Source organism: Phalacrocorax aristotelis, chromosome 5 (assembly GCF_949628215.1).
Source record: "Phalacrocorax aristotelis chromosome 5, bGulAri2.1, whole genome shotgun sequence".
Classification (NCBI taxonomy): domain Eukaryota; kingdom Metazoa; phylum Chordata; class Aves; order Suliformes; family Phalacrocoracidae; genus Phalacrocorax; species Phalacrocorax aristotelis.
Window position 1 is genome coordinate 63,233,104 of NC_134280.1, and position 16,256 is coordinate 63,249,359.

Consider the following 16,256-nt stretch of genomic DNA (forward strand, 5'->3'; position numbering starts at 1 on the left):
TCTCTCTATATAACTATATTTATATGTTCTTATATTGGGGAATAATTTTAATATCTTAATATGTGTCATTTATGTATGTTTGTCATCTACCACATATTATTTCATGATCTATAGACAGTCATCTCTAGCTTTTTAAAAACATTATACAAGACAGACTAAATGTTGCTGGTTTCTTCACCACAAAATTGAATTCTCTATTTGTTATGTCATGATTACATGATTAATTCCAGTGATGACTAAATTTGGCATGGATGCAACATGTATTTCTGTCCTATTATTGCTATATATGTATACACATATTCTTTACTATTTAAAATTTTTTTTTCTTTGTAAAGAGATGGATCTTTGTAAAAGCTTAGCTTATAAGCATTAAAAATGCTTTATAAAGTCAACTCTGGCTCCAGATACACAGCATACAATATTTGGAAAGTAAAACTAGAAAGATGTGATAGAGTGATGGAAAGCGATGGTGTCATGGACCTAACAGCCAAGTAATAGTTACATCACACTGACAGCATCAGCCTGAGTCATGCCAAAGCAATCTTTTGTTCCATCTGTTACCTTAATGCCCTTGCACCGGAAAGTATTTTTACATAAGAAAATATTGGACTTGTTTATATACAATGAACCAGTGAGAACAGCAGGATCACAGGTTTGCTATTAAAGGTTGAGGTCCAGGTAGGCACATGCTTAAGTGTCTTAAAATCAAACACAGGTTCAAACACAGGATCAGGGCCTCTGTCTGAAAAGACTTACATATCAAGTTAATACTGAACAGAATAGGTGTAACTTAAAGCCCAGTCAAATAAATTGCAGGGGGTTTTAATGGTTCAATGGGTTTAGAACTTGCTCCAGAAACAATTCCACTGAAATCAGTTCATACTGTGTAGAGCACATGCATGTGTCCTTGTATAAGTCAGGATCTGAGCTTGAAGCCCAAATTATGAGTTTAAAAAATTTGGGATAGTTATTGAACATTCAAAAAAAATCAGTGTACATCTCAAAATCATTTCCATACAATGACTAATGCAGGAGCCATGTTAAAATGAAGGAGGCAGTGTAGCCGAGAAGCAAAGTGTCTGTTGGGTTTTTATTTACAGTACTTGACTACTTTGGATACAGTAAATCCATCCAAAACCTTAAATGCAAAGAAAAGTCCCATGTCATAGATGGCCATGGCTTCTTGTGCTTCTTTTTTCTCTTATTTAAATTGTAAAAATTATTCATTCATCAGGGTCAAGCAGAAATTGAACCTTTCTTCAGAGTTTCAGGTACTCTGATTTAGTGTCTGATTCCATACCTCTTTAAAGAAATATGAAACCTTAACATATTGGCATGTATAATACATCTATATGTAATAGAGGGTCTTAATGTTATCTGATTCATACAGTACCTTTTACTGAATTAAAGCTATATTATTAAATTAAAGCTATTACTTTAAAGGTGCTATTAAAACTTGTTTCTGATAATAAATGTAGCTTTTTCTGTTGGAAGAAGAGCATGCTTTTGGTCCTAGGTACCTACAAGAAGTTGGTAAATTGTACCAATTCCTTCTAATATTTTTGTTGTTACTTCTTTTATGGTAATGATTCCTGAATAGAGGGAGATGAGTTCCTTTAACTCCTTTCCATTTCAGTCTTCAGAGGTTCTGACAGTCAGCAACTTGCAGGAGTGGGCTCAGGAGGAAGACCCCAAGATATGAAAGGTTAAAAAAATGGTTTTTTTCTTCAAAAAAAGGACTGGTTGGGATTCAAGCTGCTTTTATATTGATCATAGTACTTGTAAGATTCTCTATAGTGTATTAAAAGCTACCACTGTTATTAAGCCAGTTATTAAGCTCAGAAATGCACTAGTGCATTTCTGAAGCACATCTGTCATAACAAGGCAAAGTACAACAGGACACAAGCGTATTACATGTAAATATTTTAAAATATAATTGTGAAGAAATAGTGTTTGCTACTGTAATATTTAATTTCTGCAACAGCACACACAAAATGTCAAGAACGCTTAGAGCCCCTAAGCTCAATAATGTGACAGTAGTCTTTTTTGTTCACAGTCCTTAAGACACAGAATAATGATCATTATAGATTTTTTCCTTATGCTGACATCTAAAACTCACAAGGCAGACACACCACAGTGGCTGTTGTGGTTCAGCCAGCAACTCAGCCCCACGCAGCTGCTCGCTCACTCCCCCACCAGTGGGATGGGGGAAGAGAATCAGAAGAGTAATGCTCATGGGTTGAGATAAGAAGAGTTTAAGAATTAAAATAAAACAATATCAGCAGCAATAATGCAAATGGAAAGCAGTGAGAGAGGCATGAAACCCGGGCTGGGGGTGGGGGGAAATGAACCACCAAAACCACCTGCACATGACACCACCACTCACTGTCCACTAACTCAATGCCACCAGTCCCCAATCCACAACCACCCCCATGCACACGCCAACTGCCCCAGTTAATGTACTGGTCATGGCATCACATGGTATGGAATGGGCCAGTTGGGGTCAGCTGTCCCAGCTGTGGCCCCTCCCCTCCCAGCCTCCTGCCCATGTGACAGAGCATGGGAAGCTGGAAAGGCCCCTGACTACTACAGGTGCTACAGTGATGAGAATTAACTCTTTCTCAACCAAAACCAGCACATTCTCCACCCCTTATTCCATACCATTTACACCATGCCCAGGTCCCATACGATCCAATACAACATTACCAACCACCACCCCTCCCCTTCCCATCCTTTAACATAATACACAGACATCAGTCCTTAGTCTATGGACTTTCCCTGTAAAATGTCAAAAAAATGTCCATTGAGTTCACCCAGTCCATGAGTCTGGGCTCCATCTCTTGTATCAGTCTTTTAGGGTGGGAGAGATGGTGTGTGTGGCGTTGGGTTGCTGCATACCGAGTCAGTCATCGTTCCATCACTGCTGCACTTGCTTGTTTCATCAAAGTTCATCTTCCATGGATTAGGAGGTTTGTACTATGATATCATTGATACAACATAGAGATGACATACAATATTATATATATATATTATATGAACTATCTCCTGTTTAATCTGTTCAAAGGCTTGTTGTTGCTCAGGGCCCCATTTGAAATTGTTCTTCTTCCAGGTCACTTGATAGAGAGGGCTTACGATCAGACTAGTGTGGAATATGCATTCTCTAAAAACCCACAATGCCCAAGAAAGCTTGTGTTTCCTTTTTGCTAGTTGGTGGAGACATGGCTGCTATTTTGTTGGTCACATCCATTGGGATCTGACGACGACCAACTTGCCATTTGATTCGTAAGAACTGGATCTCTTGTGTGGGTCCCTTGACCTTATTGTTTTATGGCAAAACCAGCTTTCAGAAGGATTTGGACTATTTTCTCTCCTTTCTCAAAAACTTCTTCTGCTGCATTGCCCCATACGATGATGTCATCAATGTATTGAAGGTGTTCGGGAGCTTCTCCCTGTTCCAGTGCAGTCTGAATCAGTCCATGACAAATGGTAGGACTGTGTTTCCACCCCTGGGGCAGTCGACTCCAGGTCTACTGGACGCCCCTCCAAATGAAAGCGAACTGTGGCCTGCACTCTGCTGCCAGAGGGATTGAGAAGAATGCATTAGCGGTATCGGGTGTGGCATACCACTTGGCTGCCTTTGACTCCAGTTCGTATTGAAGTTCTAGCATGTCTGGCACAGCAGCACTCAACAGTGGAGTGACTTCGTTCAGGCCACGATAGTCTAATGTTAGCCTCCACTCTCCGTTAAATCTCCCCACTGGCCGTATGGGACTGTTAAAGGGTGAGTGGGTCTTACCGATGACTCCTTGGCTCTCCAGTTGGTGAATGAGCTCATGAATGGGGATCAGAGAGTCTCAGTTGGTGCGATATTGCTGCCAATGCACTGTTGTGGTGGCGATCGGCACCTGTTGTTCTTTGACCCTCAGCAACCCCACAACAGAAGGGTGCTTCGAAAGGTCAGGCAAGGTAGACAGCTGTTTAATATCCTCTGTCTCCAAGGCAGCTACACCAAAAGCCCACCTGTACCCTTTTGGGTCCTTGAAATACCCTCTCCTGGGATATGGCATCTATGCCAAGGAAGCACGGAGCCTCTGGGACAATCCCCTGTCACTCCAGCAATACTGACGGGTTCTGCCCCTATATAGTTTGATGGCATTAAGGTGCACTGTGCACCGGTGTCCACTAAAGCCTTATACTCCTGTGGGTCAGATGTGCCAGGCCATCAGATCCACACAGTCCTGCCCTCCAGCAGATTGACACTTCCACCCAGCTTGGTGTCATCTGCACCACGTGGCAGAGCACGGGAAGCTGCAAAGGCCCCTGACTACTACAGGTGATACAGTGATGAGAATTAACTCTTTCTCAAACAAAACCAGCACAGTAGCCTATGATGATAGTACAGAGAAAGGAGACTTTTAAAACTGAAAAGAAAGTACTCTTAGGAGCCAACACAAATATTTTTTTTTTTTTAATTGCCATGTGGTGAATAGGGAGGCTGTGCCATGTTATGCCTCCGTCCTGCACAAGACTGATGCAGCATATTTAAATAATGGTTCAGACTTAGTCATTTTTATTATTGTAACAGGAACAGCTGATATCAAGCCCCAAGCATGCTGAGTGCTAGAGTACATAAAACGTACAACTCTGGAGAGTGCCTCTTTGGATTCCAGAAATTAGGTACGTGCTCTGTCTGTGCTAAGGTAGTTGATGAAATTATTGCGGCTCTCCACCATGTTGGTATTCTCTCCTTCTCCTCAGACCTCCCCCTCCTTTCACAGCCAGATCCTCTCCGCACCCCGTGCACGCAGCTCCCCAGGCCTTCCACGCTGGGACTGTTGGGCAGCTCACGACTTTCTCCTCTTTAAATGTTTTTATTGTAATACACCTCGCTTTCGTTGTTGATCTATGAACAGCCTGGGCAATTGGGTCGATGTGGGCCAGGGAGCAGGGTGACTGGTAGCAAAATGACACTGTCTCATTCCCCAAAATCTTGTTCTCACCCAACATTTTTTTGGGCCGTTCGACTGACGGGAAGACACAGTAATTTCAGAGAAGTGTAAAATCCTGCTATTCTGAGCTGTAGCTACGCCAGGCCTCGACAGCTGGCAGGAACCTGCTGTTTGAGGGCTGCTGCCCAGTGCCGGGAGGCCAAGGGAGGCCCCTGCTGGCCTCTTCCCTTCCCTTTAAAGAGGTGAAGAAACGCGTTGCATTTGCTTTATCCATTAAACTTAATCTGCCCTAAAGAGTGTGTTTTTTTCTTCTTTTAAGTTACGGGGAAGGGGTTCCCCCTAATCAGGGCCGAGCCGCTCCAGCGGGGCCCGCCGCCAGGTGGCGTCTCAGCGCAGGCAACCGCCGCCCCGCCCCGGCCTCCCTCCCCGCCGCCTCCGGGAGCGGCGGGGCGGCCGCAGGGCCTGTGGGCGGCCGCTTGGCACGGCCCCTGGCCGAAGGGCACCGACACCCCCCGGCCGAAGCCCGTGCGCTGCTCTGGGGCCTCGCCCCGGGACGCGGGGCAGCGCGGAGAGCGGGAGGGCGGCTCGGGCGTGGGCTTTTAACAGGTTTCTGCATCTTTTGAAGCAGCTGCCAAACTGCCGGCCAAACGCAAGCGTGCGGCTGCCGCGTTAGGAGGGGAAAGGAAAAAAAAATCTGTTTTTTCTGACGGAGTTCATGAGTATCCGGTTTATGACCTCAGCTGCTCAGGGTTTTTTCTGCAAACTCCTTCAAGTCTTGGGTTGCTTACGGTGACTGGTGGTAGAGGGAAGTTGAACGGTAGACTAGTAATTTATTGTGTTTGCCTGAGGAAGGACTTTGCTTTCAGGTGCTTGCTAGCACCCCTCCATACCTCCTCAGGAGCGTTAGTCCTTGAAGCGCACGAGCCTCCAGTTCGCATATTTCAGGGGACTTTTTCTGACTTGTGTTTTTGAAGTCGCTGCCACATTTATCCTAATTGTTCCCAAATACATAAATATAGCTCCTCTCCTAGGTGGGTGTGCACTTAGAGTCTATATATCCTTTGGCACAAGCCCAGCCCGGTGAGCTGTGGGATCCCCTTGGGAGTTTAACGAGGGCCACACGCAACGGGCTGTGACAGTGCAGAGGGCAGAGTGCGCCCTGTACGCGGGCAGGAACGCAGCCACTCCGCTGGCCGGTTAATAAAGGTTTTACGGTTTAATGTCTCTTCTGTTGAAGCCTTCTTGGCCAGGGGACAATATACTTGTACCTTAATATATGGTTGCACTAAAGCTTCAGTGACTTAGATGTATTTCAAATGTGAGTTCATTAGCCCTTCTGCGTACAGCGGAAGATACAGCAATTGCATTTATGCCTCAGGTGTTGCTTCTGGAGCAGTAAGGCTGGAGGGCACAGATGGTCTGGGGCGTTGGTTGTGGATTGGCGTATTCACACCTCAAATATTATTGAAATGTTACTTTTCAGAAGTGGCCTACTTCCAAGTGGCTATGCCTTTTGTTTTGATGCTTTTTTTTTCCCCCTTGGAAAAAAGAAACCCCTGGTTGTGATGTAAGCCTTTCCTTAAAACGGTACATTTGGGGTAGGATATGGTCTACCACCATCAACAAACACAAAGCAAATCTATGTATTTTGGGGCTGAAGGACTGATAAGGAGGCAGGGAGCTCAGATGGACATTCTCCATTTATACAATACTCAGGCACTCAATTTTCTTAATGTGTTTTCTCTTTTCTCTGCCTGTTATAGGAAACAGCCTGCAATTTGTATCCTATGAGTGCTCTCCATTGAGTCAAGCATGATCTGGTCTTCTATTTACAATTTCTAGTGAAGTGAACATATGTGAATATATATGGCTAAATTGTTTTGCATTGCTAAAGTTGACAGTAGGTATCATTCTCAAATCGCTCTTTACTTGGTGTGATGAGACCCTTCTTCTCTTTCTTTGCCTCTCAGGCACACCAAAGTTATTAACGATGGGTAAATGATATCACCACCATGTGATTTCTTTAAAAATCATCCAGCCAAGGAGGTCACTCTTCTTATGGTAATAAGAGACAAGTACATGATGTTCTTCTCATAAGCCTAATTTAACTGCTTGAGGGGAGGCGGGGTAGATTGAAAAACAACTATTTTAACCAGCCTGTGGCATTAAATATTTTGCATTTAAGCTTTTTTCTTTTTTGGGGAGCTTCATTCATAATGAGATAAATTTGAGATTGACCATATAAATATACCTTGCATTTGTTCAAGCTTTTTATTTCTCATGTGTTTAGTCATTTTTCGTGTAAATAAACTCTGGATCAGATGAACTACTGAAGTGGAGCATAACTGTGCTGACATCAAAAGAGCTGTGCCCATGTCCTGTATGGGCAAAACTTACGTGTGACTTATTTTTAAGTAGAGGACAGGATGGCTTCTTGGTCAGAGACAGGATTAATTGTCAGGAAATACAAGTTTTATTTCTGCCCTTGTCCTGAGCTCTTGTGTAACCTGGAGCAAGCATATAATTCCCTTATACTTTGTCTATAAATTGAGAACAATTCTTTCCCCTCTCACATGGGTATGAAATTCAATTCAGCGATGCATAAAATGGGATAAATACTTAGATTAAAGATGGTATGCAGAGTGTCAGTCAGACTATGAAAATAAATACATTTTAAAGCTGTGGGCCATTTCCTCAGCCAGGTTAAGTAGAAATGGTTTCCTTAAACCCCTGAAGGTATGTAGGTTCATATAAGCTGAAGGTCTGATCCATATGTATTTCTTGAGAGGTCTTCTGTAGTTCAGCCTATACGAGAATATTGGGTTTTGCATATCGGTGATGCTGTGACGGCTGGAAGGAATCCGTAACTGTTACTTATTAATGGTGTCTATTAACAGAAGGAAAAAAAGCTTGTGTTAAATTTTTCAAATTGGCAATGTGTTTAAAACAAGTAAATTTGATTCTGCTGGCTGCACATAAGCGAAATAGGTCACTATCACTACTACTCTAGTGGGCTTTTCTCCTCCTTTGCTGTGGTGACACTTTGCAAAGCTTGAGGAGAAAAATTATACAAAGTTTCATTATATTCACTTTATTAAAAAAAAAAACAAGCCAAAACAAAACAACTATGTCTGTATACTCTAAAGAAAGGGAATAATAAATCTGAGGAAACCCCAAAGTATCTACAGCCTACTTGGCTTTGGTAAAATGTCGTTGTGTTGAATTCATATGTACTGTACTTGCACAACAGAATGTAAAATAGCATTTATTTACTCTGTGATGCTGGGTGACCCACTTACTTCTGTCTGATATTAAATGGCGAGGAGGATGAACACTATCTCCAGGTGAATATTTCCCTGTTCTCCAAGGATTTTTGTCTTTGTCAAATATTCCACAGCTTCTGTATGTGGCTGAACTTTTCTCACTAGATGTGGTTGGATGAGAAAATTAGTTTTGGCCCATGCCATGTAGACCTTTAAAAGAAAAGGCCTGAGGGGGAGATTTTATTTAATAACTCTCTATACCCCTGCATAGCAATCAAGTGCTTCAGTACAGCCAGAAATGGATTTGTGCAGCTGTGAAAGGTATTAGTTCGTGTGCAAAGGACAGTCGAGCTCAAAGGTGGACTAAACAGCAGCACATCCCTCTAGTCCTGGACTGGCAGAACTGGATGGAGAGTCTATACAGTGCTTCTGTTTTGGGACTGTGCTATAATCACACACTGCAGGTGTCTTCAGTTTTTTTGCCTGTTGCACTTTTATCCATCTCAGGGCAACTACCTGCTATTTCATAATCCATATAAACATGGATAGTTTTAGAGAAGGGATGACACTCAGCAGAATGTTTCATGTTCAACTTAATGCTCTATACGTACACAAGGAACCTGTCTTCTACTTTGTTCACTTATGTCCTCTGCTATTTCTTTATGTTTGATCCATTTATTTCTCTTCTGTCACTGTGACTAACAAAGGGTGTCCAGATGACAGAGTAATGGAGATCATTTGCTTCACAGAAATGTGTTGCCTGTAACTAACACAAGCTACTGATACTGTGAACATCAGGATATTAAAAGTGAATAATGAGAGAGGATGAATGCACTTGATTTTCATATAGACTGGTGGATTAGCATTAGGTGCTCAGCAGTCTTTAGCTTTAGGATATTAGTATTGGAATACATGTAGCATGATGATGATGTCTCCAGACATCTTGTCTATAGGTAGATATCTGCATCAAATGAGGAGAGAGTGGGAGGCAGAATAAGGTGGAAGCTGCAAGTCTATCCCAGGCAATAATAGAAAAGCATGTCAGCTATGCTAATTGATACTCTGAGAGAAATGAAATGGTTTTTTTCCCCCTCCTTGTACCTTAGATGATAACAAACGGTGAGCCTGGTTCTATTCCCCCACCCCAAGGGTTTATGTAAATACATCTACACAGCTTGACTCCCAGGGCAAGTTTACTTCCCTTCTTCTGTTCTTCATACTTAGCCTATTTGCAACTCTCTGACATTTCGCTAGGACTTCTATTGCTTCTCTTTCATCAGTATATGTTTTTATTTACTCTATTCTCCTTTTCCTCCCCTGCATCCTCCAGAAAGGTCTGAATTTGCCTTTTGCTAAACCTTTTGCTATATGTTGGCTTCCTTCTGTCATAGAAGGATAAGTTGGGTGAAAAGAAGGCTACTACTTTGTCTTTGTGCTTTCTCCTATTTTGTGTCATTTTGTTCTGCTAGACAAACTGTCTTTGATTTAGTGGGGTTGAAGTATGAGTGCATAATAGATTATCTGTCACTGGACCAAATCAATCATGGTTAACAGTGTATTGACAGAGCATATAGCAAGTATCCTTGACCTGAGGTTGAAAATACCTGTTATCAACATCACACGGTTCTTGCTGCTGCTTGGCATGGACTTTGAGGCAGAACATTCTTTATCATATTTTTTATTCTAATATATGTACTAGCTTTCTTGCTGAGCCTTTTTGAACTAATATAGGCTTCCTTCTTCATTTCTGGAGCACAGAAGAACCTGGCCAGACATGTTTCAGAGCTTCAAAAATAAGAGAGAGAAACACTTGTGCTTTAAATAGAAGCTGGCCTTTAAATGTTGAGGTTACAGTGTGATTTTCACTATAGTTAGGCTGCCATTTGATTGCCTAGGCCAGGGTGTTTTACATATTCATTTGTGGTATCTAATATTGTATGTTGGAGGGAAAGTATGGTATTGGCTTGTCCATTATGGCAGTTTCTTTGTTCTTTTATTCATTTTAAGCATGTCTTTCATACAGCCCGGGGCACTTCTAATAACACTTTTTAATGTTAAAGCAAAATGTTCCTGCTGTTTGTTGTATAGCATCAGTGCTGTAGCATTTTCTGTTGGAGAAGTGTTTTTTCCCTCCTCAATGAGAGTGTTTTGGTATTTGCCCTGTGCTTCTGCATGAATGAGGGTGCTTAGCTACTTGAAAAAGCAGTCAGGAGGTGACAGGGTCAGACCGAACCATTGCTCTCAGTTGCAGTGAACAGGTGAGGTATGTGCTCAATGAGATCTTTTTCCCAGTGATACTGCTGTTAAGGTCTGAATTCAGAGATCAGAAGGGTGATTATATCTGAGCATATCAACAGCCCATCTGAACTTACTGGTATTTAAGTTCAATATGTGCTTAAATGCTGTGCTGAAGTAGGAGCTGGTTTGGGGTCTGCATGTGTATTTACAAAGATGAAATGGTAACATGGAGTAAGTACAGTAATTACTACCAAGTGAGAAATAAAAGACTTGGAGGAATATTATTGATGTACTTTGCTATTTCAGGAAAAATGTATTTGGTAAGCTTCCAGGCAAGCAACGTCTTTGCTCTAGTTTGGCTCACGGTTTATGGACAAATGAAAATATATTCTGCCTCTGGACAATGAAACTAGATCTTCTTTATCTTGCTTATCAAAATGTACATATATGCATGCAAGAATGACTGAACTTCTACTGGAATGGATTTTTTTTCATTGTTACCTCTTTTGTTTTATGAAGATGCATTTTTGTATTGTGTCTTAATCCTGTCATCTCTACACTCTCTGTTTGAGTAATCAGTGATAGGTTAATATCTGTTCTGCTTTTCATCTCCCAAACAAGGAGTATATGTTTTTTGAAGAGGAAGGTGAAATGCTTTCTTTTCTATGGACTAACTTTGTAAATACCTGTTGTTGGCAAGGTCAAGGTTATAGTTTGCTTTCTGTAGGGATCAGAAGTGAGGAGGTTTATGGTGATTCTTAGATCCTGCTTTTCTGTATTTGTTTCAGTTTCTTGTTTGATCTGTGCAAAAAAATAAGCTTGTGGCACAAAGTTGAGAGCATGATGCCATTGGCCCAAGTACGGTCTCTCTCAGCATCAGGAAACCACATGACAAATGTTGAACCCTGAAAGGTCTGCAGAGCATCTGCAGCCTGGCTACACAACTGTTTCTAGTGCTCTGTAACAGGCTCAAGATGCACGTGCAATAATTAGCATTTTTCTACATAACATAGCATCTTTGATTTCTTGACTAGTATTGAGCTCCTGGCCTCTGAAATACCTGGGTTTGTGACAAATGAAACTCACCAGCGATTATAGGAAGCAGAAATTCCCCCATCTTGGTTTTTTCTTAGATGTCATTGCAAGCTGACCTGGAGAAAATTCTGTCCCCAGGTTGCTAATCAGTTTAAACCTCACCGTGAAGGCACAGCCAAGCACTGGAAGGTTGATTGAAATTAGGGGTGGTGGAACACCTGCCTGTTGAGTAAGCAGATGATGGTTTGCATCTGGAGCCCCATGTGATGTTTCAGATGACCAGAGCCCAGGCTCCTGCTGCTATGAAAACAGGTGGAAACCCTAAGCTTTTCTCACTGTTTGAAAATGTCGAGATGTGAAATAAGTTTTGCTCCCACAGGTATTGCCAATTGACTGATTTTTGTGAGAATTCCTACCTGCATGCAAGAGGGTAATTATGTGACCCATATTCCTAGGAAAGTTTCAGGCATAATTCTTAGGTGAAACAATTCAGGCAATATCATTTGATTTGTATGTGGACATCTAAGCAATAGATCACACTTTAAGAGGACAATGTATTGGAAAACTGCAGGATTCCAGCAGATTTATTCCTTGGGACAAAGCTGTGGAATTTGGTAATTCTGCATCCTTCTGTGTTTCTCATGATATAAGTGCTGAGCTTCTGTGACTAGATGAAACTTTAAGGAACTTCAAGCAATATCATACAAAGACTTAAGACTACTCCTTTTGCCAAAAACTCCTAATGAATGAATGAATTCAAAACAATATATCATTTATCATGATAACCTGTAGTCAAGTATAGAGTAGTTGAACTGAAAACACAGGCAGAGAAACTGCATTTTACATACTTTATATTCTTCTCATGGCAAGAATTTGAAGATATCCATCTGCTTGACTTTGGGTTTGGATTTTTTTTTCCTTAGCTAGATTTGTAGTATCCATATATTCCTCATGTCCAGACCAGTAGAACTGAAATATGGACCTGGCTCTCTGTGAAAGCTGTGATGGATTTTATAACTCTGTTGCAAAGTTTCATATCTCTAGATGCCAGACCAGGGACCTACATCTCCATTTCAGAAAAAGGAGCTCACAGCATGCCTACTGTGTGATTTGTGTACCAGTCACACTTATCATCGCTGTGTTCAGCACACATGCAATGCACTTCTGTATTTCGCTTGGCTCAAGTCTGAGGGAAGCCAGGTTATAAAAGTGTTCAAAGATTTTGTAAATGCATTTATTATAGTGTGGTATTGGAATATCACCTAACTGTTCCTACTAGCCCTGCAGGAGCTCAAACATGAAAACAGTTTTGTGACATCCAACTAGTACAGCACTGGTTTCACAACAAGACATGAAGGAGCTCAGGTGGAGAATCCTGATCATTGTTTATAGTAAATATAAAATGCATAAGCAGCTGTTAGAAGGCAAACAGATAATATGCTAAGAAATGCCACTGACCTTCGTTTTGTTCTGGACAAAATAATGAAGCTCAGATTTCTTTACCTCTGTATAAAGCAAAGGCAGAATTGGTGTAAAATATCAAGATCTGATTTCACTACTTATTCACAGTCACATAACCTTACACTCTTTATCCTCTCTTTCTTTAGGTGAAATGGCTATGGTAGTGATGCAAGTTAGGTAGATGCTGGATGTTTTAAGATTTCCACCTTCCCTAGACAGAAAAACACTTTCTAATGTAGCATTGAAACAGCTGCTTCCTCTCATTGCTATAAAGGTAAATCAGATCTTGGTGGAGATTTCAGGAGGGAGAGAAAGTAGTGGATGTTTGTATAAGTAATATCATTATCTGGGGTCATGACATGCATGATATATGTGCATACAAAGTTATAGGAGGGCATAAGCTGGAGACAAAAAGAAAGTATCTCTGGAAATCATAGCTTTCTATTATGGGATATTTTTTTTTTTAGATCTTGTCTGGAGCTTTGGCACCAGTTGCTCTTGTGGAAAGGATGGAATGTTAGGTCACAGATTTGACTCAGAATTTATCTATTTCTTTTCTGTTAATATTGGAGGTAGCCAAGAACTGAAATGTGGGCTGTTGTTTTCAGCTGTTATTTGCTTTTCCACATTTCCCCTTCATGTGTCGCTGATGACCTGTTCCACTGTTGATTCCCTTGTCCATATGTTAATAATCTCACAAGAGACCTTATGAAGAACTCAGACATTTTTCTTAGTGAATTCCATGATTGCTGAACTTTGTCTATATACGAAGTACTAGTGCATCTCCTTCTCTTCACTCCATCTCTTCTGGCATCTGCTTCGTCCTCCGATGACATTCATTGTCTCACTACCTTTTCCAGCACAGCTATTTCTCCCTTTAAGAGTTCAGAATACTCTCACCAGTCCGTTCCTCAGGACTTGAGTGTGAACTCGTGCTCCCTGCCCAATAGATTCCCTACATACAGACACTTTCTGTTGTTACAAATATTTGGTAATGGTAAGTTAGCATTTCTGAAATAAAATATTTAGCAGGATCAGATTTGATCTAAACTTGGCTCTATTGAAATGCGACTAAGAAGCAAATCATAGAATGTCCTGAGTTAGAGGGACCCACAAGGATCATCAAGTCCAACTCCTGTCCCTGCACAGGACAGCCCCAAATTCACACCATGTCTCCGAGGGTGTTGTCCAAGTGCTTCTTGAATATCACCAGGCTCGGTGCCGTGGTGCCTCCCTGGGGAGCCTGTTCCAGAGATCTACCACCCTCTGGAAGAACCTTTTCCTAATACCCAACCTAAGCTTCCCCTGGCACATCTCCCTGCCATTCCCTTGGGTCCTGTTGTTGGTCACCAGAGAGAAGAGATCAGCATTTGCCCCTCCTCCTCCCCTTGGGAAGAAGCTGCAGACCGCAATGAGGTCTCCCCTCAGCCTCCCCTTCTCCAGGCTGAACAAACCAAATGACTTCTGCCGCTCCTCATATGGTTTCTATGAGGTTGCTTGCTCCAGCCTGGAACCAGCAAAGTTGTTAGAAAAAACCAACATCAGATAGTGGGAAAAGCAAAACTAAAGTGGGGTAACTGTCCTCTACCATAAAACACTACACTTTAGAAAAAATATAATTGTACAGTACATGGTACGGAAAGATCATCTGTCATCCAGCTTCTCAGCAAGCTCACATAAGCCTGACAAAGAGTTTTCGTCTGAGCCAAATATAGTTAAAGTTTCTTCTACGTTAAAGGGAGAAAATAATAACTCACTGTGTTAACTTCTAGAGCACAAAATACTCATAAAAATAACATTCCAAAGAAGCGAGATTGCCAAAGACATGAACAAATGCTAATCCTTCTCAAACATAACTAAAGGGTAGTGCTGAAGTGCTGTTCCTTTGTCATCCTTGGGGGTTGGGGGGGAAGGTTTGGATTTTTGGGAGGGTTTTTTTTTGTTCGGCTGGGGTTTGGGGGTACAGTGACCCGCTACTGGAACTGAAAGAGCAACCATCTGATAACATTGCCGGATTTCTTTCTAGTTTCTGACCTGGCAAGATGGCTACTTTATTGAGATATTAGTTTTCTTCAGACTTAAGGATGAGGCTTAATTCTGGCTTTTCTTTTATTTTATCTCTGCTGAACTGTTTTAAGCTGTGTTCTGGTTCAGCCCTAGCTAAATTAGGGCAAGTTTTAAGTTTAAAAATCAAGCAAAACAAAGCTCTGGATACAATGTATTTTCCTTTTTCTAACCGCTTGCTTTTAAATGCCTTCATTTGAATGTCTGGTTGATATCGAGTACTACAAGGGAGATGTAAACTCTTTTCTAATAGACTTTAACTTCTGTGAAGTTTTTCCCTTAAATCAGAACTATAAAAGTGTTAAATGGAAAGTCTTTCTGGCTGTGCGGGGGACAGGGTGAACCACAACAGATGTGGTGAGCAAAAGGAACTGAAGCGCTGTAAGTGAGGAGAAAAGAGGAACTGAGTTGGGAAGAACTCACTGTACTTCTGTGAATGGATGACACACTGCCTGCTAAAACATTGCCTCAAAGGCCAGGGAAGCTCATGTGAGATCGTCATTGCCATCGTCACACACCCAGCTGACACGTCCCATTGTTTCAAGCATCTGTGGTGGGCTTGGAGGTTTTGCTTTGTGTGGTTTGATGTTACTGCTCTGGTATGGTTGAATATTCTTCATGGTTAACATCTGCTGAAGTTTTCCAAGTGTGGCAGTGGAAACCAGCTGGTTATGAGAAGCAGTCTGGGCTGCTGTGGTTCCTGACATGAGGTCTAGTGGAGAGGAGATGTGAGAAGATGAAAGAAGGCTTTGGGGTCTTTCCTTTCCTGTGGTGTTAAATACCAAAGCTCCCAACAACTTCAGTTCCAGCTGGGTCATTGGGATTCTGAACTATGTGCTTCAGCATAGCTTATGGATTTTAAACCTGTCACATTGTACTTTTATTATAGATATGGTCCTGCACTTGCAAGCTGTTTTCTTGATCTTCTGCCAGCAAGGCTTTTGTAGCAGTCCTTAGATATACTGTAGCAGTTCCCTTTTATAATATCTATCATTAACACCTCTTTGGCATCTGTAAGAGTTGCTTCTTTGCTGGAGATTGGAGCAGTTGATTAAGCAGCCTTTTGCTGTCCGCAGGCAATTTCTCAGGTTTTCACCTTGTTTCAAATCTACCTTTCTAGCAAAGGTCCTGGAAAAAGGTTGTGGCAGGGCAACTGCAGCCCTTACCTTCATGGTGATAATAAACTGTTTGAAAAATTTCAATCAGGCCAAAGCAGTGAGACAGCTTTAATGAGGATTTGTAGTGA